Genomic DNA, 25,359 nt, shown 5'->3' with positions numbered 1-25,359 from the left:
TCCTCTTAGCCTCTCTTCTCCATCAATCTAACTCCTATTATTTCTTCAAAAGTCAGAGTACGGTAACCCCCTTTTCTGCGGGGGGATACGTTCCAAGACTCCCGGTGGATGCCTGAAACCACAGATGCTACCAAACCTGATATGTACTATGCTTTTTCCTATACATACATACCTATGATGAAGTTAATTTATAATTTAGGCACAATAAGAGATGAACAACTCTAAGAATAAACTAGAACAATTATAAAAATATACCGTACAAAAATTATGTGACTATGGTCTCAAAGTGTCTTATTGTATTGTACTCACTCTTCTTGCGACGATGGGAGATGATTAAATGCCCACGTGATGAGATGAAGTGAAGTGAAGGACGTAGCCATGTGACACAGCGTTAGGCTACTGTTGACCTAAGGAGGGTCATCTGCTTGCGGACAGTGGTTGGCCTCGGGTAACTGAAACCATGGAAAGTGAATTTGCGGATAAGGGGAGGCTACTATATGTTTTACAGGCTTGGGCTGCCTTCCGTGAGCCCCCCAGGCCCACAGAGAGTCCCTGCCCTATGAAATCAGGACCCTGGCAGGCTGGCCTCAATCTTGGCACTTAGGTTCTGAAGTGTAACCTACTCTCTATTGCCCCTAACTTTTTTCTGAATATCTTTTCAACTTTGCTGGGTAATGAGTATATTGAGGAAAGGAATCTTATATTTGTTTATATTCCCTACACCACTTAGCCCGAGACCGTAGCAGTTTTTCAACACATATTTAACTTTTTTTCAACTTCTGATGCTTTTCTCACATGTCCACAGAACGTTAGAAGAAACAGTCCTCTATTTTAAACCACTTCACTATTCCCTGTGTAATTCAGGATAGGTATAAGCTATGAAGACAGTGGACTAGAATGGAGTTTTAGTTCAGAAAGTCCTCTCCTGAGAATTGATGCCTTCACAGAGTGTTCGGTTCTGGGTTTATTTAGGGAAGGAGAGGACAGAATAGAAAAAGAAGTCGTCTCCTAAACGGACCTTTCAGCATTATTTCATGGTTTACTCTGAGGTTGTGTTATACCCATGAGAGCAGATACATCCATTTTCAGATTCAAATTCAAAAGCACAGAGCTTTCGAACAGAGAGCGCTGGTTCACAATGGTGTCCTGAGCACAGTACCTACCTCCCCTTCCTCCAAAGAGCCGAGGGAAATTACAGAAAATAAACATTTTGAAATAATGAAACCAAACCTGTTCAAGAAGAGTGGGATGCCACATCAATGGGCTAGAGATGGAGGGATTCACGGAAGACAGCACATGGGACCAGGGTGGCAGAGAAATGAAAAGTGAAGAAAACTGCAAGGAAGTCCTGGACAAGTTCCAAGTTCAGAGGCAACACATGCAGAGCTGTAGGGGGAGGGGGAGGTGGTGGGTGGGGAGTGAGAAATCATAAGAGCAATTAATTAAAAGAACTACATTTGGAACAGCTGAACCAATGAGGCAAAGCACTCCCCACACCCTATGCTTGCAGATCAGCTAACAATTAATAGCTTTTGCCTTCTGGGTAAAGCCTAGAGAATTATTCCCTAGAGAAGGGGAGGGATCTGCCTAGAGCAGGGTCCTTTATTGGGGCTGGGCACTGAGGTAGAAGCAGAGCAGAGCCAGAGACAATTCCAGACTTTTGTGAGCTGCCAGGGAAAAAACTGAAAAGCAAAGTTGCCCTGCCTTGAGTAGGATGACCAGTCATCCTGGGTTGCTCAGAATGTTCCAGTTTATGTTGTGATCCTCACACAGTCATCAATCAGCAGTTTTCCTTTTATGCTCAGAAAGTCTCAGTTTTTTGCCGTTGGTCGATTTTTATTTGTTGGTTGGTTGGTTGGTTGCAGGGAAAGCTTTGTTTTATTTACAAGATGAGGGAGGTGAAGGCAACTAAAAAATAGAACTTTAGACCCATGGAAGAGAGCAGGAGGCATGAACGTCAAGTCTCAGAGGAAGTGAGGAGGGAAAAGACCCAGATTTGAGGGAGAGAGTGGCCAGAGGTGGGGTCAAGGGGAAGAAGCTGAGAGTATATGACGACCAGTCTGGGATTTTCTGCAGACCCCAGCTGAAAGCGAAGCCTGGTCCAAGAGGCTCCTGCTGTTTTAAAATGTAGATTTTATTCTTATTCGGGTATGATGGGATCCACAGATCAGGAACCAGATGGGTGCAGGGTCCTCGGCTTCTCCTGCTCACAGTCCCGAGAGATCCAGAGAGTCCAGGTTCCAGAAGTTGTGCAGCATCGCATCCTCAGAGCCTGGTCCAGCTGCTGCTGCTCCTCCTGGGGGAAGTCCACATCCCTGAGGGTCACCAGTGCCAGGGCCTTATCATCCAACAGCTGGGTGGCCATCCCTCCACTGCCCACAGTGGCTAGGGACAGGCAGCCAGGTTTGCCAAATGTCTCAGTCATTACTCAGTTTGAGTAATAAATTATAGAGTCATCTTATCCATGAACGAAATACACTAAAGCCATGTTTCTCAAATCAGAGCCCAGGAACCAGGCATGAAGTCAATCCTCCCCAGACTGGTCCGCCAGTGTGTGCAAATCATCATCTGTGCAGGGGGCTCTGATGTCATTTGGGCAACACAAGCCATGGATGTCATCGTATAAACACAAATGCAGGGACGCCTGGGTGGCTCAGTCAGTTAAGCGTCTGCCTTCAGCTTAGGTCATGATCCCAGGGTCCTGGGATCGAGCTCCGCATCCGGCTCCTTGCTCAGTGGGGAGCCTGCTTCTCCCTCTTCCTGCCGCCCCCCCCCCCCCCGCTTGTGCTCTCTCTCTCTCTCTCTCTCTCTCTCTGACAAATAAATAAAATCTTCAAAAAAATGCAAATGTGGGTTCTGACCTTGTTTGCCACACTAGATATTCCAGAGTCAGCAACTGATATTTTAATGAAAACCAAATTAGAAAATTGTCTTAAAGGACTCATGGACTTCTGAGAATATATATATATATATATATATATATATATATATATATAGAGAGAGAGAGAGAGAGAGAGAGAGAGAGAGAGAGGGAGAGAGAGAGAGAGAGAGAGGGAGAGAGAGACACGTTCTAAGGATTATTAAATATTTAAGAAAATTATGAAAAAAAAAGAGAGAGGGAGCAATTTACCTCATAGGGATCAGCAATTATGCAGAAAATAGAAGATCACTTTGTATAAAAAGTCAGTTAGTTTCAGAAAAAAATTCAAAAGGACAATGGATCCAATAACCAAAAGCAAGGAGCTGTTTTTCTTTAAATGCTCAGAGAACAAAATAAGAATTCTTGAAAAGGAAAAACATAATGTCTAAATCAGAAATTCAGTGGGTAATCTGCCTAATTGAATGTGTTATAGATGAAAAATGAAGATCTGGCAAACTCCAGGAAATCTCTCAAAACATGGCACAAAAAGACAAGATAGCAAATATGAGGCAAGGGAAGAAATTTAAGACATCAGTAACTGGCTAATGGGAACTCTAGAAGCATAAGACAGAGACCACAGAAGGGAGAAAATAACCAAAGACATAATACAAGAAAAGTTTTCTGAAATGAAAAGAAGACGTGAGTCCTTAGATTTAAAAGACCCACTAAATGATGAGCAGTATGAATGAAAAAAAGAAAAACCCATTTTAAGATACATCCTAATGAAATTTCAGAAATCCAAGGATCAAGAGAAAATCTCAGATTTCCAGAGAGAAAAAAATGGGCTACTCACAACAGAATAAAGATTGGATTGACATGCGATTTCTCATCAAAGACATTTGATGCAAGAAGGTAAATGCTTTCAAAGGCAGTAATACCTTCCAAGTTCTAAGAAAAATTATTTCAAACCTACAGTTCTATCACCAAGCAAACTACAAATGTAGAATGGGTACAAAATAAAGATTTGCAGAAATGCAGAGGCCACAAAGTGTGCCACCATGAATTCTACATGAAAAATAACTACTCAAGAAAAATAAAAAAGAGTCAAAATAGAAAACTACAAGAGATAAAAGAAGTGCAGTTGAGCTAGAAGAAATGAATAAAGCTAAAAAGACACTCTGAAAGAATCCATTTGACCTTAAGACACTCAGAAAATTCTCTTTTGAGAGAAACAGGCTGGGGGCCCAGGGTTAGTTTGTTTCTCTTTAGGTCTAACCACAGACTTCTTGGTTTGCAGTGAATAATATTTGCACAGTCATAGGACTACTTTTGTTGGTTTTTAATTTTTTAATCAAATTATGAACTAAGCGCAGAACACATTATAATCGCAAAACAAAATGCAAATATAAATTTTAACAAGGTGAAAATGACATAATTAATCAAAATTGGGAGAAAAAAGAAGAGCTTAGGAAGAGTATAAGTAAACTAATCTAATTTTTCATAGCAAGAAATAGAAGTCTAATTTCAATGAATCAAGAGGTAGCGGTGTGAATATATATTAATTAAAATTACAAAGATATTCTTTGTAATAACTAAATACAACTAACAAAATCTGCGAATGAAGTGGAGGAGAGGGAATGAGTAATGTTGCAATTGCCCTAAATATTTCATGTTCCATACCGAAGAGTCACTAGATGGCACCCGCAGTGATCAATCAATAGTAGAAGTACACCATTTAAAGTTATAATGGTAGCTGTGATAAGAGTTAAAGACAGAAACTTTTAACAGTGGTTACCTAAGAGTGACTTGTATTATATTACTCCACTTTTTAGTACGCTGTACATGTGTTTGTATTACTTTTCTAACTTAAATTAACTAGTTTAAAAGCTCTGGATATGTGCCCTTCACAATCCACAGAGACCAAAAGAAAATATCTCTTTTGAAATACTGTTTTGACAAAGATTAGTCCATCCATCAAATTGGATTTATCCACTCGAGCTATAAGGAAAACTCATCACTGCCTGGGCAGTCTGCTCTCAGTGGGCCGTGTGGCGAATGAAAGCATTTAGATGGCCCAGACCTCTTTCTATAGCCAACTAATGTCCACCACCCTTCCATATTAATGTAGTGACTGGGACAATTACCGGCCACAGGATGGTTCTCCTGGTGCGACTTCCCCATCTGAAGGGTGTTGCATTCTTGTTGTGAAGGAATTATCGCCCTGGGGTAGATAGGGACAAAATCATCATTCCCGTGTTGCAGATGATCAGATGGGGATTCTGAGAAATTAAGGGCCTTGTCCAAGACATAAAGCCCAGTACCCTTACTCCATCACACTCCCTCGCCATCTCTCAGAGGGGAGGAAAGGATTTTTCCAGTGCTCAAGGCAAGGAAATGAAAAGGCTACAGCATCTATTTACCGGAGGGCAGCGAAGTCGATGAGAAAGCCATCAACCTCCACCACTCATGTATCTCCAAACCATTACAAATTAAACTCACCAAAATTTGGAAGGGAACAACAAAATCATCCCCTTTCTCAGCCTAATAGCTTGATCTCAACAATGATTTCAAAAACCAAACCATTCTTCTGTAATTTAAAGTGACCTTAGACAAAGTGTCTGACACCCCTTTATTGTGCACTGAAATGAAAACATGTTTTTAGGCATAACCAGTTTATAATTATTCATTGACCAATTATGTAGTTGGTGCATTATCCAGACCTTTTGCAATTTGTTGCTTTATTTAATGTGTTTAATTGTATTCTTGGTTTGTTACCCTTTCACCATTCCTGCTTACCACGATCGTCATTACTATTTGTCCCATTAAAATTTTGACTGAAAAAATTTCACTAAGTTTGTGGCATTTTCTGGGAATTTCATCTCCCTATAAAGGCATCCCCCCACACCAGCAAAAGAAAGGATCAATGTTGGAAATATTCTATTCTATTCTATTCACACTCATATCAAATTTGAATAGCATTAACTTAACTTGAAAATAAATCTTGATCCTTACCAAGGGAACTTTTTTCTCTTTTGGGAGTGTGAGAAAGTTTTTTTGTTTTGTTTGTTTTTTTTTTTTTTTTTTTTTAGACCATTGCTCACTACAAGTTTGTCTACCAAGTCCTCATCCAGTTCCTCCAAAACTCGACTCATTTAACCCCCTCAACCCAGCTACTGGAAGAGGGAACCAGCTCCATCTTGCAGATGAGGAGGCACCTCCAGACAATATCTGCTCCCAGTAACAGGGTACAGATGGCCAACGCAGGTAGGTCTTTATTATTTTTATTAGAAGTTGTTATTATTATTTATTATTATTTATAAGGGTTTTATAGTAAAAATGGTAGCAGAAATGGAAAGGTAGTAGATATATTCTCTAAAACAGAACTGATCTCTGAACAAACAAACCAAAAGTCTGCAGTTGCTGAATAGACAAGATTTATCAAAAAATAAATGGATATACTAATAATAAACTAAAAATAAACAAATCAGCCAGAGCTTGGTAGGTCATTTTCTGACCCAAGCCTTGGCCATTCTTACCTCCCTTACGCCTGAGGGAGAATTGTTGGCTTCACAGTGAAATAATTGAGGGGTCACTGCGAAATGGACTTTGCCTTCCTTTGCAGTTCTGCACCTCTTGGCAAAATGGAACAGACTATGGAGGGTTTAAAGCTAAGGAAAGGAATAGGAGCAGCTGAGATGCCTAATGGTAAAGCTGACATGGGTATGGGGTGGAAGAAAGTGCAAGCTTCCTTTGGCTTGAACATGGCTGAGTCTTGAGTTGGGCTTTGCTAAGGCGAGGGGCTTACAAACAAGAAAGCCAAGGGGCTCCAAGAAGGCATGTTCTTCCCGCCCAGAGCTCTCCTCTCACATCCCAGAGCTCCTCCTCCATCACTGAACCTAAAATTTCAATCCTCAGGAAAGAGATCTGTGCTTTACTGGAAGCTCCTTCTAAACACAGATAGCCCTAAAGCCCTAACAAATGAGACTAGTGTCCATAGCCTCTGGAATGAGTTTATCAGGTTGTCTTCTCCAAAATAAATTGTAAAAGGAAATGGGATGGACAGGGAGAGGTAAAGTTTGATGACTGATGAAATTGGAGGGATATGTCTGGAACTTAAGGGCCTGCCCAGGGAAGGCAAGTGGAAGGAGACTGACATTACTGAATAATTATGTCTCCCAGGCATCATGCGAGGAAGTTTCCCCATACAGCCTCCCAGCTGCTCCATGAGCAGAGATTACAGTTTCCATTTTCCAGGTAAGAAAATAAAGGCTCAAAGAGGTTTTGTAACCTGCCTATTTCAATGATCTATTACGGTGTAACAAACTACCCCAAAAGTTAGTGGCTTAAAGCAATAATTTATCATTTCTCACAGTTTTGTGGGTTGACTTTGTGGGCTCAGCTAGACAGTTGTTCTGATGGTCTCACTTGGGTCTCAGATAGCAGATAGGACTGGAACATCCAAAATGCCTCCCTTCCATGACTTGTGCCTTGCTGGGAATGGCCACACGGACAGGGGCAGCTAAGATGCTGGGAAGACCAGGTCTCCCTCTTGCCAGGTAATTTTAGGGCCTGTGTCTCTTTGCATGATCTCTCCAGCAGGAAAGCCAAACTTCTTACATGACAGCACAGGGCTTCGAAGAGGAGGAAACAGAAGCTGCCAGGTCTCTTAAAGGCCAGGCTCAGAAGTGGCACAAAGTCATGTCCACCATCTTCCACTGGTCAAAGCCAGTCACAAAACCAGCCTGGACACAGCATCGCCTCTCCAAAAAAGAGGATGACAGGGAACTTGCAACCATGTTTAATCTACCATTTTGTGCAAGGTCACCCAGGGGCAGCAGACCCAGAATATTTGACCGGCCTTGGTGCTCCTGGACCGGTTGGGAGTGGGATGGGGTTAGTGCTATGCTGAGGACTCAGGGCTGTAAAGGAGTTGGAAGGTGGGCACAGACAAGGACACAGACAAGGACAATGATCAACAGCTGGGAGAGGAACAGCTCCCTGATGTAAGGCTAAGAATCCATTCTGGCTGGAATTGATGAATGAAGTGTTAGCCATCTGGGCCAAGCCTTCAGAGCAGACTCAGATCTCCAGGGAAGATTGTAGAAATAACGGCACATCAGGCAAGCATTTTCAGTAAATGAAAATGTCCGGTTTCCATCTCCACCTCAGGAGCCATCAATGGCAGGCGAGGCAGAAAAGCATGCAAATGTATCTGATCCATTCTGTGGGCCCCGAAACACTGAATACATTCTAAATCACACTCATTCGCCTTATTCCTTCAGGGCGATCCTTTGTTTCATCTTCAACTCACTCACTTATTCATTCACACAACAAATTATTATTATCATCTACTATGAGTCAAACACTGTTCTGTGGGCTGGGGATACAGCAGTGAACAAAAGAGAAAATCCTGACCTCCACGGAGTTCACAATTTTTAGTGAAAGTGATAGGATCATGCACAAAATAAACAAGTAAATCATGTACTATTTCAGAGGGAGATACAAATGGAGCTAGAAACTGCACTGAGGTGGGGGCAGGTGGCAATTTTATTTAAAACAGAGAAGTCAGAGGAGGCCTCAGAGAAAGTGACATTTGAACAAAGACAGGAAGAAGGTAAGGGAGTGAGTTCTGCTCATATCTGAGAGAGGAGCATCCCAGACAGGGGGCAGAGGAGGGGCAGACGGGAGGGGGCAGAGGCAAATCCCTGAGAGAGCCATGCTTGGCCTACTACTGTGCTGAGGACAAGCAGCAAGGGTAGAGACAGTCACTCTTTGATTCATTAATTTAACCATATTTATTAAATACCTACAGCTTACCAGCATTTCACTCAGCACCGGGTGTACAAAGATACGTAGGTCACTACCCTCAAGGAGCTGACACTCTTGCGGCGGGGGGGCGGGCAGGTGAACAAAACCCTTGACATAGCATTTAGAAACATGATGGGTGTAAGGCAGGCTGCTCAGCTGAGTTGAAAATGTCTGTTCTCAGTCCATCTGTTGATGGATCAGAGAGACAAGGGTTGTGTTTTGTACTGGAAATAGACTCTGCCCATATCCTCAAATATTACAGAATCATAATTTTTATTAAATGCAAATTTTATTATTGCACTTTAAAGCAAAAGTACTGGGTAAACTGCATAATATAATCACCATATGACTATCACTTTGAATTAGTATTGCAGATACTTCTAACTACTTAATTATTTATTTTTAAAATATATTCCAATATTTTAATTATGTTCAGTTAAGTGTACTTGAATATTTGCGGCACTCTGCATTATTTATATTAGAGAAAAAGCAGCCTAAATCAACTTGCTCTGGCATTCCATAATTTGTGCTTGCACATCTCTAAAATAGATTTATATATAGCTATCAAATGGTTATTCTGGATATGCTATGATTTTAAATTTTTATCTGAATTTTATTTTAATGTACCACAAAAATAAAATTTATTGGTTTCTTTATACTAGTAAGTGTCTTATGTGATTATTCATATTCAATATTTGTGGAATACTAACTAGGGCTGCTCTCTCTTCAATTAATACAAATGCGTAGATTTCAAGTCACCCGTCCTAACCCCCAAGCCCACTCCGCCCATGGCCGCATTCCTAGAAATATTCCGGATTTGAATGAACTGAATTCTCTAGCAGCTCCAGGGTAAAGAGTAAGGGAAACTGTCTCAACTTAGAACAACACCATTACAAACAGGGAGAGGGGAGAAATTAGAAGCCCCCAGGGAATTTACTATGCGGCACCGAGGAGCATAGCATATTACTGCTTATGAGGAAGAAACTGGTTGGGGAAGCTTCCACAGATGCGGGCTCTGCTATAACTGGCCTGAAAAATAATGAGAGCTGCTTTGTTCTTTGGTATTTGTCCAATGCCTCTCCTTGTTTCTAAATTCATTTAAGAGTGACTTCTGTATAGAGGATAAAAAATATTAAAGTTACTGTATTTCAATAACCCTCTTTATGTCATACAAATCCAATGGACAGACGCCCACTAAAGAGATTACAGTTTGAATACTTAATCCCAATTTGGATGTTTTTAAACAAGGCAAACCTGGCCTTAAATGCAATGCATGCAATTTAGCTAAGTATAAAATATTAATGCACAAACATGACTATAAATATAGCCAGAGAATCTGGCAGGTGGAAGCCACCCAATACCCACCTCTGCACATTATTCTCCCCAATCAAGGGCTGCGCGAATAATGAACATGCCCATTTCCGGGTCAAAAGTACAGGTGGCTCGTGACAGACCATCTCAAAGCCTGGGTAGGGAGAGCTGCTTAGAATGACAGTCACTTCAAAAACTAGGGCTAGGTTAGGAGTAGCTTTATTCCAACAGGGTTTGGCCTCCCCATCTCTCCTGCATTCCTCGGATTCTCTCTGAAAATGAAGCAGTAGAGTCTCAATGCCCAGGGATGGGGTTTGTACCCAGGGCAACATGGAGCGTTATTACAAGCATGGGCTCAGGAGTCATGTTGCCTGCATTCAACTCTCTCCTCCACCACTTGTTAGCTGAGCCATCTTAGGTAAATTGCTTAATTTCTCCGTACCTCAGTTTCCTCATGTGACTGAGAAAGTCTTCGAGGTTGTCAGTATAGAGTCATACATAATAGGAGTCATGATTAAAGTCATTTTGAGAATTCAGTTAGAACCAGTAGATGAATTCAGTAAAGTCACAGGATACATAACTAACATACAGAAATCAGTTGTGTTGCTATACACTAAGAATGAGCAATCAGAAAGAGGAATTAAGAAAAAAATCCCATTTACAATTGCATCGAAAAAAAAGAAAACACCCAGGAATAAATTTAACAAAGGAGGCAAAAGACCTGAACTCTGAAAACTGTAAGTCATTGATGAAAGAAATTGAGGATGACACAAAAAAATGAAAAGATACTCCATGCTCATTGGTTGAAAGAATTAATATTATTAAAATGTCCATACTACCCAAAGCAATCTACAGATTCAATGCATTCCCTATCAAAATACCACTAGCATTTTTCACACAACTAGGAGAAAAAAAATCCTAAAATTTGTAGCAAATTTTAGCAAAAAAACAAAAAAGGCCCTGAATAACCAAAGCAATCTTGAGAAAGAAGAACAAAGCTGGAGGTATCACACTTCCTGATTTCAAACTGTACTATCAAACTTTAGTAATCAAAACAGTATGGTACTGGCACAAAAATAGACACATGGATCAATGGACCAGAATAGAGAGCCCAGGAATAAACCCGTGCTTATATTGTCAACTACTTTATGACAAAGGAGGGAAGAATATATAATAGGGAAAAGACATGGTCTTCAATAAAAGGTTTTGAGCAAACTGGACAGCCGCATACAAAAACAATGAAACTGGACCACTCTCTTATCACGTATACAAAAATTAATTCAAAATGGATTAACGACTTGAAGACCTGAAAATATAAAACTCCTAAAAGAAAACATAGGCAGTAAGCTCATTGACATTGGTCTTGGCAGGCTTTTGGGGGTCCCAGTCTCCCCAGACAAGGGCTACAAAAGCCAAAATAAACAAATGGGACTACATGAAACTAAAAAGTTTTCACATCGTGAAGGAAACCATTAAGAAAACAAAAAGACAACATATGGGATGGGAGAAGATATTTGCGAATCATACATCTGATAAGGGGTAAATACCCAAAATATATAAGGAACTTACATAACTTAATATCAGAAAAACACACAACCTGATTTAAAAATGGGCAGATGACTTGAATAGACATTTTTCCAAAGAAGGCATACAGATGGCCAATAGGCACATGGAAAGATGCTCAACAGTACTCATCATCAGGGAAATGCAAATCAAAACTACAATGACATATCTCCTCACACCTCTCAGAATAGCTAAAGTCAAAAGCACAAGAAAAATAAATGAATTGATTAGGAAAAAAAAAAAAAAACACAAGAAACAACAAGTGTTGGCAGTGATATTAAAAAAAAAAAAAAGGAACCCTTGTGCACTGTTGGTGGGAATGCAAGCTGGTGCAGCCAAGGTGGAAAACAGTATGGAGTTTCCTCAAAAAATTAAAAAATAGAGCTACTATATAATCTAGCAATTCCACTTTTGGGTATTTATTCACAGGAAACAAAAATTCCAATTCAAAGAGAATACGTACTCCTATATTCATTAAAGCATTATTTACAATAGCAAGTATGGAAGGATCCCATGTGACCATCAATAGATGAATGAAGATGTGATAGATAGATAGATAGATAGATAGATAGATAAATAATAGATAGATATACACACACACACACATATATAGGAATATTGCTCAGCCATAAAAAAGAATGAGCTCTTGCCATTTGCAACAACATGGATGGACCTAGAAAGTATTATGCTGTGTGAAATAAGTCAGACAGAGAAACACAAATATTGTATGATTTCACTGACATGTGGAATCTAAAAAAACAAAACAAATGAACAAACAAAACAGAAACACACATAGATAAAAGGAAACAAATTTTGGCTACCAGAGAGGGAAGGGGTCAGGAGGCAGGTAAAATAGGCAAAGGGGATTGAGAAATACAAACTTCTAGTTATAAAAGAAATAGTCATGGGGATATAATATATAGCATAGGAAATATAGCCAATAATATTTAATAATTTTGTATGGTGACAAATGATAACTAGAGTTACCATGGGGATCATTTTGTAATATATAAAAATATAACTCACAGGGCACCTGGGTGGCTCAGTCAGTTAAGCATCCAACTCTTGGTTTCAGCTCAGGTTGGGATCTCAGGGTCCTGAGATCCAGCCTGGCGTTGGGCTCCCGGGTCAGCTGAAAGTCGGCTTCCCCTCTCCCTTTGCCTCTCCCCCCGCTCATGCACTCTCTCTCTCTCTAAAAATAAATAAATCTTTTAAAATAAATAAATAAATAAAAATACCAGCTCACTATGGTATACACCTGAAGACTAATAGGATAATGTATGTCAATTATACCTCAAAAAAGACAAAAAAGCAAGTGAGCTCTATAAATATTTGTCGGGTGAATAAACTTCCAGGCTGCTAACCCTCAGGAACGCCTGCTGCCAAGCAGCCACCATATGAGTGAAATGCTCTTGGCTACTTCTAATGCTGCCTTGCACATATTTTGGTGAATAAAATCTTGCTGGATAAGATACAGAAAGAAGGAATGGAAGAAATAGGGAAGGAGGGAGAGGATAGAGGAGGGGGAGGGAGCACGCCCTGCTGTCCTTGAGGGGGCAAGCAACAATAATCGTAGTATTGTGATAAAAAGTGGGGGCTGAAGTAACATCCTATTCTTTGTTTAACTCACAATCAAAACTTATTTGCATTTTATACTGAAAATGGCAATAAAATTATAAATTTCACATTTTAAAATGTCTTGTTGTAAGAACTTCACAATAATAAACACTTCTTCTCTTCCATAAGTGGTAACAAAACCCTCACAAGAATGAGAAATGCCAGTTAAAGAACTCTTAAGGGTTTTGTTTCTTGCTCTGGGAACCTCAGTAATTTCATCAAAAATTGGTCCTATTAAAATATCACAGTCTTATCTTCACAACAGTAAAATTCATTCCTTCTACTTTGAGCTCCTCATCTAAATCTGACAGGGGCCAACTCAAGCTAAAAAATGTGGAGATGTGTCTGAGTCCTCCCTCTCGTCCCCACAATGAAATAATCAAACAATCCATTGCCACATGGGAAGCCAAGACCACTAAATTCTCATTGCAACTCTACGCTTCTCTGACTCTTTGACAAGTTTCTGTAATTTAAAATAGAAATAATCTCTGCTGGGTAGGTTTTTGCAAAGATAAGGTAAAAAAAGAAATATACTGATGAAGTGGTTAGTATATAATATGTGCCCTAAAAGTGTCAATATCAAAATCATTACCATTATTAGTATTTTTACTAAGCGGAGAACTGATTTTGAAAAAGCCATTTAACTTCTCTTTGGTCTCTTTTTCCTTATCCTTACAGCCAGAGTCAGGACAGGATTCTCTTTAGGGTCATTTCTGGCTGTAAAATTGATATTTTCTTAGGTGCTTTCTATTTAATAAAGCACCTTTGTGTACATTTCTCATTCATTCTTCACTACGCTTTGGAGACAGGTGGTATTGTTTCCCATTTTAAAGTTAGAAAGTAGAGACTAAAAACAGCTAAGGAAATGGCCCAAAATAACTTATGCCAATTGGTAGAAAAGTCAGGACTCAAACCTTGGTTTTCTGACACCAAAACCATGTTCTTCTCAATGCACAGTGCTGTTTCTCTTCCTGAAGCTGCGTGCATCATCCTGGGGTTCCCATTTTTTATCCATATCACTGTACAGCCCTGGTTCATTTAATCGCTTCTTTACTCCTTCAACAAATACTTATTGAATGCCAGGTACAGAGTTATATACTGAGAATACAAAGGTGAGCAAAAAAATATATATTCCTTCCCTTGTGGAGTTCATAGTCCGATAAGGGAGGCAGACATGAATTAGATAATCAGGGAAATAAATGTGAGATTAAAACCATGGAAACAAGATGGATTTAGGAGTCTGAAAAACATATAATAACAAGATTTGGCCTAAATTAGAGAAGTCAGTGAATGCTTTCCTGAGGAAGTGACTATTGAGTGAGTCCCAAAGGACGAAGGGTGATGGGAAGAGTCTGCCAGACAGAATGAACAGCTTATGCAAAGGCCCTGGGTTAGAAGGCAGCATGGCCCATTCAAAGGATTCAAAGAAGACCATTGCAGGAAAAACTACGAGAGGGTGGGGCAAAGTGGTTCAAAATTTTGCTGGAGAGATAGACCAAAGCCTGTCCAATCAGGCTGTTTGTCTTTATCTTAAGAGCAATAAGAAACAGAAGGGTGACATGATCCAATTTTAATTTTACAGAGATCATTCCAGCTGCAGTGTCTGAAAAGTAGATGGGGCAGGGCAAGAGTGGATGCAAATGGACTGGTTAGGAAGCTATGTAGGGTCCAGGTGAGAGAAGACCAGCATAGCTGGAGTGGTAGTAGAGATGGAGAGAAATTGGTATATCCTTAAGGCATAGGATAAGCTAAACCAACAGGATGTAATGGTGGATTAGATGTCGGATTATTTTGACAGGCTCCCAACTGTTCTTCCTACACCTACTCTTTCTAGAGCCATCCCATGTGCCACTGCAAAACAATCCATCCTTCCATACTGTTTTTCCTCTACAAAATACCCATTATCCATTTTCTATACATGGCTTCTCTTTCCTAATACCTACAATTCTCTCCTCTCTGTTCTCCATATATATACAAATAATATCCACTTCTCAGTGTTCTGCTTAAATCTTTCCTCATTCATTAGTAATCATCAAATGTTTATTGAACACCTACTATATTCCAGGCATGTTTTAAATGGTAGAAATACAGTGATGAGTAAAAAAAAAAAAAAAAAAAAACCTGACCTCATAGAATTTGTGTTCTAGATTTCTTTGATCCCCCTCTCTTCTGAACATATACAAATGGGTCATATCTCACAAGTTGGTATTGTCTTATTTTTTTCTATTTGTCTCAGTCTTAATCTTGCCTCCTCAAATAAAATTAACCTACTCTTTGAAAGAACAGACCAACATGTTAGTTGCCTCCCAAATTCTCTCATCACCACCTGTAACATACTAAGAATATTAATGCTTAATGTTTAAAAGAACGTTAATGTTTAAATGACTTAAAAATATTTGTTGGGAGTGCCTGGGTGACTCAGGCAGTTGAGCATCAGACTACTGATCTCAGCTGAGGTCTTGATCTCAGGGTTGTGAGTTCAAGCCCCACGTTGGACTCCACATTGGGCATGGAGTCTACTTAAAAAAAAAAAAAAAAAGATTGGTTGTAACGTTAAAAGCTCTGTGTTTTTAGAATTACAAAGTGCTTTCACATTCATTATTTCATTAGGACATCTCCAAATTACAAGGCACTATTAGAAAAGTGTTGTTGTTATTATTAATGTTAATAATATTACTACTATTATAGCTCACAATGTCTACTGACTAGACAGTAAGTCTATTCCCAGTCCTGGTTCTGACAGGTTGTAAATGATGATTATGTTATAATTGGGAATTTACATGTAAGACAATATTTCTTTGTGAGAAAATCCAGTTTCTGAAGAACAATGGACATCCATTGATAGTAATCTGAAATAACACAAACATCAAAGGTATATAAATCCTCATTTACCCCTCTGGCGGGTTACAAGGAGACAAAATTCCAGAGGAAAACCTCCCAATAGATGGCTCCATCTCTCTTTTAATTATAGCCCTTCTTTTGTTGAAACTGTAATTGTCACTAGTTGAGAGATTGTCCAACCCAGTTCTAAGCACACTGCGATCTGATGTCCCAGTCAGAAGGCTTTGTGATATCCTATCTGCAATTGGTAATCTGCCCTTATTCCCCCAACCTCCAGAGCATGCAGATTAAGACAGCCACCTTTTAGACAGATTACACTTTGTGGAATCCCATTGAATAACTGATTTGGGAAGAAAATCAAAATATAATTTGTTGACAAAAACATACTTTTTCCCTTTAGAAACAAGCATTGAAATTCAGTGTGTCAATAAAGCCTTTACATTTTCTTCCATCACAACTAATATCTCCCACTGACCTGTCTTGATTGAGGGCTTTGCATGGATCTTTAAGTAAGAGAAGAAAAAGCTCTAGGAATATCAGATAACCTCAGTTACCACACTTCATATAAACAACTAAGCAACATATGACTTAAGTGGCATATTGCTTCATATTTTTCTAGAGAAATATTAAGAGGTGATTATCAAGGACTTAAATAGCAACACAAAGAACCACATTAAAATTATTAGGCCCAAAAAAGCACGTGTTAAAATTATTAGGACCCCAAAAGCCTATGAAAATTAATTTTAGAGGCACATGTTTTATTAAAATCTATTGTGGCATGTGGTTAAAAAGTCATTTAAAAATAGTGTTTAATAGGGGCGCCTGGGTGGCCCAGTTGGTTAAATATCTGCTATTCCTTCTCCCTCTGCCCACCCCCAGCCCCGCCCCGTATATGCTCTCTTTTTCTTGCAAATAAATAAATAAATAATCTTTTTTAAAAATAGGGTTTAATATGTGTAATTTGACCATTTAAGCTCATTTCCAGTTTGGCATTTAAAATACTCTCTGAGTATGTAATTATCATCCCACATTTGGAGGTGTCTGTTCTTGCCCTATCGTCTGGGACTTTCTGCTATTTTCCCTGACTATAGATGATTGGTCCAGATGATTGGTCCATTTGACCCCAGCTGAGCCAACCAGATTCTCTACTGAGGATTTGGAGTTGAAACCAAGGGGACATTTATCAGACTCTATAGGTGCCTGGACATAAAACACAGCATCTCTTCATGTGATCTGAGAAACAGAGAAACCTCCGGGGAGGAGTGGATGGAGAGAGGGGGAAGAAAGAGAGAGAAGGAGGTGGAGGAGCAGATGAGTAAACAGCAGAAATGACAAATGAAGAGATTCCTGATTTCTTTTAAGTCTCTAGTTCCATTCTGGTCCTAGAGACTGGTTACATTCCCACCCTTGGGTTCCATGAGACATCCCGGACTCTTACAACAAATTCTCTCCTTTTTTGCAGAATCAAGTTCAAGTTTGTTTCTGTCACTTGCAATCAAAGAGCTCTATCCAAACACTCTTTAAAACAACCAAATGCAGGGCGCCTGGGTGGCTCAGTTGGTTAAGCGACTGCCTTCGGCTCGGGTCATGATCCTGGAGTCCCGGGATCGAGTCCCATATCGGGCTCCCTGCTTGTCGGGGAGTCTGCTTCTCCCTCTGACCCTCCTCCCTCTCGTGCTCTCTATCTCTCATTCTCTCTCTCTCAATTAAATAAATAAAATCTTTAAAAAAAAAAAAAACCAAATGCAGTTTGGTCTAGAAGGCCATGCATTCATTGATTCCACAATCATTTCTAAACCAGACCCTGAAAACACAGACATGGATTAGTCACATCCAAAAATCTCATGTTCCACTGGGAAGGCAGAGAAATACCTTTGAAAAAAAGCAAACCACCAGGTAGGCAAATATACAATGTGGGTATAGACTCACTGATAAAGGAATGTTTTGTGAACACTGGAGTTTCAAAGGAAGGGGCAGTGAACATGACCTGGGGAAACCAGGAAGGCTGCCCCAAGAAGGTGATGCTGATTGGAAATCTTGAAGGATGACTAGTGCAGACAAGGGAAAAGTGTATCGCACAGAAGGAAGAGTACACGCCAACAAGAGAGGATGGAACAGTCTGGTGTGTTTGGAGTTATGAAGGGTCCCTTATCCTGACGCACCTGGTTCAACGAGGGAACGAGGCAACGAGACAGGAGTAGAGAGACCATGAGGGCAGCATGGCATTCAATATGGTGAGTGTTGGGCTCAGGGCTGGGCTCTCACAGGCCTGGGAGCCCCCTTGGCCCTCTCCTGTCCCTCAGGACGAGGAAGATGGCACTTGCCTCACTTTTCAGGTCAGAAAAATGAGGCACTTGACAGAACTATGGGACTTGGTCCTGAGATCATCTGGGAACTCCAGACACAGAGTCCCAGAGTCCCGTGACCGCCACCAGTTCTCACTCACAGCCGTCGGAAGGCTCAAAAGAGGACATGCCTGAGAAAGCAACCCCCAAATTGGGTTTCTTAAGTATAGGTACAGAACTATTTAAAACTACATCAGGGGCGCCTGGGTGGCTCAGATGGTTAAGCATCTGCCTTCGGCTCAGGTCATGATCCTGGAGTCCTGGGATCGAGTCCCGCATCGGGCTCCCTGCTCCTTGGGAGCCTGCTTCTCCCTCTGCCTCTCTCTCTCTCTCTCTGTCTCTCATTAATAAATAAATAAAGTCTTTAAAAAAATAATAAATAAATAAATAAATAAAACTGCATCAGTACATACCTCAATAGAAGAGCCCTTTTGAACATTTCAATAAATGCTTGGGTTGGTTTTTTTTTTTTTTCTTCAGTTATATCTGTGCTAAAAGGACTAATGGGAAAGAAAAACGGGGAAATAAATGTTTTGGGAGGATTAAATATGAGAACCCCAAAATATCATGGGGCTGAAACTCAGAAAGAAAGAAGCACAAATACAAAGACAGTAGAAATGTAGATAATAATGAAAGCAAAGTTTAAAAAAAAAAAAAAGGAGGTAGGTGTGTGTGTGTGTGTGTATTTGTTCAGGGGGACCAAATATTGAACTTTGAAGAAAAAGTTATACTAGCATTAAATGAGATAGGATCAGAGATACCCAAAGCAAGATGTAAAAATAAAACCAATTTTCCTAGTTCAACTTTCCTCTCAAAAGGGTTAGTGAGAAAAAATACTTTCGGGAGAGAACAGCAGGTGGGACTAAGTTTCCGTTCTTAACTATCTCAAAACAATTATTGATAATTGCTTGTCCTGAATTACATTATTTCATTCTAGAGAACCAGATGGTCCAAGCTAGTCTTTTATTTGGGGGATTTAGTGAAGTTCAAACAAACTTTGCCACCACACAAAGGTTTAATAAAGTCAGAAGGAACGACTAGTACTTTCTCGCAGGCTGTCTTAGGACCTCTAATCCAACAGCTCTGGCAGGCTGGCCTTGGTGCCGGGCCTGCTGTCTTTTTATGTTGGTCCTTGATTGCAAAACTGCTCCAGCTGTTGAAGGACTTATTAACCCTTTCTCCTTAGAACAGTGCAAGAGAAGCAGAGCATCCATCTGGACCTGCTCAGCGCTGGGCCAACTGAGTCCAATCTTAGAACGGTGTTCTGCACCCAGAAATGCTCAGTATGATTCCTCAAACCCACCCAGCCAAGACAGTTCCCTCCTCCTAACATCCTTCTCAAACTTTATCATGCATGTGGATCACCTGGGGATGTTCTTAAACTATAGAGCCGATCAGTGGGTCTGGAGCAGAGCCTGAGCCTCTGCATTTCCCAAGATCTTGATGCTGTAGACCAGACTTTGCTAAGGGGGGTCATAGAGCGTTCCTAAAGACAAGCATCTGAGCACTCATGTAAGAAACCTAAAATCTGCATCAGGTTAGATCAGGGGAGTCCAGAGCAGAAATGCCCATAAGACATAAGAACTTTTGTTAAGCTTTCATGTCAGCTCCTGCAACAATATCCCCAAAACAGTGACTTTCACAATGTGCCGGCTGGAGGTTGCGATAATCACAGGACTTCAGACATGGACTTTATTGCCAGGGCAGATAATCATACCAAAAAGGGGAAGAGAGCCAGAAGGCATTCAAATCTCTGGACAAATATGACTTGCAATTTATTATCATGTGAAAAGCGTAAGTTGCAGCAACATTGTGATTTTTTTTCAGGATACAGAGAAATTGATAACATCAGAGTTGAGCTATCTCCTGCCAGTGTCCCCTCCTGGTGCTGTCCCATCCACTGCAGACCTGGAGGGCCTTATTCATCTTCATCTATCAAAGGGGTCATGTGTGATTACACAAGCTAGATAGAAAGATTGCAAAAAGAAGCCTGACAGGGCGATGGGCCCCTTTGCACCACAAGAGTAACGTTTGGAACAACGGACAATTATTATCCCAGAGGTAGTGTTGCATCTGGTGTCCCTCCACTCCTGTTTAGAGAAGGAAAGGTCACAGACAGGGTGATGGAGAAGCAGGTTCCAGGGGAGTGGCTGGGATCCAGGTCCTCTGGCTTTCCTATCCCTGCGGCAGCCTGGAGAACCCCTCCTGGCCAAGAAAAACATCCCGGCTCATATCATTAAGGGGCTCAACTGTCTTCAGGCAATCGCTCAGATTTTTTTTTTTTTTTACCTTATTACCAATCTGCGTTTCTTAACAAAGGTCATGAAATGGACAGGGGATGTCTCATCTTCGTTATAATCCACTGTTTGAAACATTTCAATTAAGCTTCAGATCAGGCCCCAGAACTGAGGCTGTTTTAACGAGGGGAAGTAATGACCTTCTGTTGCAGGTGGTTTCTGGCACACCATCAGTTTTAATTCTTCTTGATCTTTCTGCACCCTTTGATAGCCAGGATCAAGGGTTTTCTTTATATGCTTCAAGCACATTGGAGGACTTTCAGGGACTCCACTGACATGGTTTTCATCCCTGCATCTCAGCCGAGCTGGTTGTCACCTGCAAGTTCTCCACGCTTGTTCAATTTACCCAAGATTAAAAGACAGCTGAAAAGGCAGGGCCCATGTGCTAAACTGTGAGTATCTGCATGTGTTCCCAGAGCAAGTGAGCATCAGGAGGGTTCCACCAAGACAGTGAGCTCACCCCTTTGATGCATGCTCCCCGGGCGGAAGGAAGCCTCTCAGAGGGCGCGAGAACAGCAGTGTGGGCTTAATGGGGTGCACACTGGGGGTCTGGTGTGTGTGTGTGTGTGTGTGTGTGTGTACATGCGTGTGCAAGTGTGTCTGGAATCGAGTGCAGTTTGAAAGTTACACTGGTTTCATATTGGAGGGTCCTGGCTTTTGTGAAATTTCATTTCCTTAACAGCGACATGGATATTTTAAGGAAAGTAATCCTTTTGAAAAGGATTTATCACATTTCTCATCCTGGATAAAGGCCAGGAAGGACAGATAAAATACCTTCTTTCCTTTCAGTATTGAAGAATTGCATTCATTTTACTTATTCTTTAACAATTCTTGGACCCTACTGTGTTCCAGCCTCCTTGTTGGGCTGTCATGGGGCGGGGGACGGGGGGAGGGGTGAGCAGCAATGACTAAGACAAATGACCTCTGCCCCTAGGAGCTTATAGTCTACTCTGAGGAAATTATATCCAAAAATAATTATGCAAATAATTGCTTAAAGTAAAAGGTGAATGCACTGTGCAGGAGAGGGAGAGGTACCTGTGTGAACGTGTGTGAGGAGCACCAGCCTCGTCCGAATGGCCACATTTTGGTGCATGTTCCTGGCTTCGGAAGGGTGAGATGGTTGGTTAGCATCATGGTGATGAGTCAGGGCTTGGAATAAAAATGAAGGCATCCTCACCAAGCCAAAGCTATTAGCAGGTGCTTGTGGGTGTGGATGTCAGCAAGAAACAGCCAGAAGTCACAGTTAAATATCCACACACTTAAAAAATAAAGAACACTTTATTGACATGTGAAGAGCCATACGTATTTAATGAATACAACACGATGAGTTTCAGGAAAGGATTTCGCCTGTGAAACCATCACCACCAACAAGACCACAGACACACCCATTACCTCCCAAAGCTTCCTCCCCTCCCTTTTATTATTATCATTATTATTATTACTTTGTGTGTGCGCGGCAGGAACACCTAATGTAAGATCTCCCCTCCCATCAAATCTTCAGTGTGTACAGTATGGTGGTGTTCGCTGTGGGCACTATGCCGTGCAGTTGGTGTCCAGAACTTACTCATCTCGCATAACTGAAACTCAGTACCCTCTGGCCATCAACTTCTGATTTTCACCTCCCTGCAGCCCCTGGTAACTGTCATTCTACTTCCTGCTTCTGTGAGCTGGACTATTGGAGATTCCACCTATAAGTGAGATCAAACACACTTCCCTGACCCGCGAGATAGAATAACCTAGAAACTCGAGGCTCAGACTCTAGAGCCAGAGTATCTGGTGCAATCCCTAGCCTGAGCCCTCACGAACTGTGATCTTGTGCAAGTTCCTTAGCCTCTGTGTGCCTCTACTTCCCCAAATGGAAAAACGGAACCAAGAGGAATACAGTCCTCACTGGGTTTCTCTGAGGATTACATGAACTAACAAGTACGAGCATTTGCTGTCAGTATGAGAGGGGCACCAGAATCATCTCTCTCTCCAAGTCCACCAACCAGTGGTGACTAGCCCGGCGGGGTCTGCAGCTGTGCTGAGTGGCCCCCGTTCCCCTTCCAGGGGGCCTATCCTGCCATAGATCCATGGCCTACTTTCAGCGTGTTCCCCTCTCCTGTAACGAGGACTGTCCTCCCATCAGGACACTGGGGATGGATCATTTGAAAGAAATGGCTCCTGGTGCCTTTTCATTCCTTAAGCTGTTCTCACTTGCAACCAGACGGTTTATCAGGAAGGGTATCAGCAAATACTGTGTGCTTTACTGCCGTTAGACGGCACAACATTGAATTGAAAAAGCCTTAAAAATGGCCATCAATCATTTGATATACGTAGCCAGTGATCTATATTGATACGGCTCCAGCTACCATCTGAAATGGTTTGTCTTTCATTTTACCCTTTATATGAGGGTTATTACAGTGCACACCACTTACAACAGACATGGTTATTATGGACAATTGGTTATAGTGGACAAAAACTGATTTCCCAAACCAAACATATTAAATCCAATACATTTTTCATAGGTTATAACCGACAGAAACCTTGGTTTCGGCTGACATTTTCTAGGGACTTTAATGACATTACTATAGGACTCCAAAGAGGGAAAGGAAGGATGGCAGGTATCAAAATGAGGCCGGGGAACACCAGAGGTTTCATTTCCGACAAAATAATGATCCAAGGGTGGGAAACTATTTTGGAGTTAACCCCCAGAGTACCCCTGCTCATGTGGCCAGGTATCTGTTAGAGCTGTAGCCCTGCACAACCCCACCCCAGCCGTGGGCGCCAAGATGCTGGGAGCAGGGCTACGTCAAGAAAACGTGCAGCTTGTCCAAAACAGGCCTCCCCCCGCCAGAACACAGCTGGGCTACAACTGCTCACGTCTTGTCCATGAAGTTTGCTGAATCAACGAGCTCTTTTTTTTTTTCTTAATTTATTCAGGCCAACAGACCCCCTTCAAGGAGTTGTTAAGAGGTGAAATAGGGGCAGGTGGGACAGACCTAATGACCTTCCTAATCCGTGCCTTCAATTCTCTGTTTCTTCCTAAGCCTAAGGTCACGGGGAATGCATGTAAAACCTCAGATCGTGCAATCAACGCCACAAGTCAGCACACAGCAGCCGATCCAGCCGGTAAGTTTTCCTCTCTGGGACCCTTCGCTTGCCCCTCAGCGATGTGGGCTCAAGGATCAGCCAAGTTTACTAGTTGTCAGAATGCAAGGTAAACCCCATTCTGCATGGCATCTGCTCACATTTCACCCAGAGCCCACCCCTCTCTCCCCTTTTGGCTCTCCCCCATCCAAGGGAGAAAACAGGGTATGGTCCTGATAGGTGGAACAGGAAAAGTGACATGGCCCTTGGTCACTCAGAACGCGGACCCCTCAAACAGCATCAGCTTTGGAGCCCAGCACACGTGTGTTCCAATCTTTCTCCTACCTCCTAATACTCTGTCACCTGAGCAAGTTTCTTCACCTCACGGAGCCTCAGTTTCCCTTCTGAAAATTGGATGATGATGTCTACATCGTGTGAAGTGAGATTACTCTGAAGCATCATACATGAAGGCCCCTAGAAAGTTCTGGCACAGAGTTGGCCCACTTGAATATGTGGTGCCCTTCCTCTGGGCTCCCAGAGCACACTCACGGCATTCCTCCAATTCAGCCTGTGTTAGCACTCATTGACTTGTCTCACTACCCACGCACACACTTACCACCAGTTCTAGAAAGACTGAGACCTCAATTGCTCTTGGTGTCCCCAGTGCCAGGGGCAGAGCATGTGCTTGGTAAAAGTTTGTTGTTTCCCTCTTCGGTTCCTTCCCTCACGGGCAGTTTAGATCTTCTCTTCAGGGATTCTGTCTTCAGGGTTTTATTTCCAGGATTTGAGTATGATATTCCTAATTTAAAAATGAAGCTGGGGGCGCCTGGATGGTTCAGTCGGTTAAGCGACTGCCTTCGGCTCAGGTCATGATCCCAGAGTCCTGAGATTGATTGAGCGCCGAATCAGGCTCCTTGCTCAGCAGGGAGCCTGCTTCTCTCTCTCTCTCTCTCTCTCTGCCCCTCCCCCTGCATGTGTGCTCTCTCTCTCAAATAAATAATAAAATAAAATTGTTCTGAATTCTTTCCTTACTCGTTCTATTCGCCCTCTCCAGCTCCACCTGGAGGAGGCGAGTCCTCTCTCTCCTCTAGAGCTCAGACCCTATGAAGTTTAAACTCCCCACGCACCCCCTTCTCACGCACCCCCTTCTCGCGCACCCAGGCCCTGCTTGCCACAAGCAAGGAAAGGGCGTCTGTAAACTCGGTGCAGCGTCGCTAATGGAGCACGTCCCAGCAAGCAGAGCGCCAGGCCTAATCCTGAGACTCGTGTCTTTAATCCAGAGCCTTAAACCCTTCCAGCCTCATTTCCTGATCTGTAAAATACCCCACTTTCCCTGCTGAATCTCGGGGATCCAGGGACAGAACACCAGGAAAACTACTGTAAAAACCAGAGAGAACTAGACGAGGATTTGAAGACCGAATTACACTTACCCTTTCCGGGTGCTGTTTGAACCCTTCACTGCTCAAGTGACTCTTAGACCAAATCATCTATCAAGGTCATTCTTAAATGACTGAAAACTGAGCGGCAGGCTGACAGTTTCTCATTACCGGAGCCTGGCACTTCTCCTTAGGCCCACTGCCCGGGTGCCTGCGCCCAAATGGCCTTCGACACTACAAGCTGCATGCCGGAGAAGCCAGGCCCAGACACA

General features: G+C 41.8%; 1 long non-coding RNA gene across 1 annotated transcript; it reads right to left on the bottom strand.

Moving 5' to 3' along the window:
- Positions 1–365: 365 nt before the first annotated feature.
- On the bottom strand, positions 366–25,359 carry LOC113938154. Its single transcript, XR_003524837.1, has 3 exons — positions 25,142–25,359; positions 1,231–1,386; positions 366–452 (listed from the first exon to the last, which is right to left on the bottom strand). It is a non-coding gene; the product is annotated as an uncharacterized LOC113938154 (long non-coding RNA).

Source organism: Zalophus californianus, chromosome 4 (genome assembly GCF_009762305.2).
Source record: "Zalophus californianus isolate mZalCal1 chromosome 4, mZalCal1.pri.v2, whole genome shotgun sequence".
In the NCBI taxonomy this organism is placed as follows: domain Eukaryota; kingdom Metazoa; phylum Chordata; class Mammalia; order Carnivora; family Otariidae; genus Zalophus; species Zalophus californianus.
This window is presented reverse-complemented; position numbering and strand designations above follow the sequence as displayed.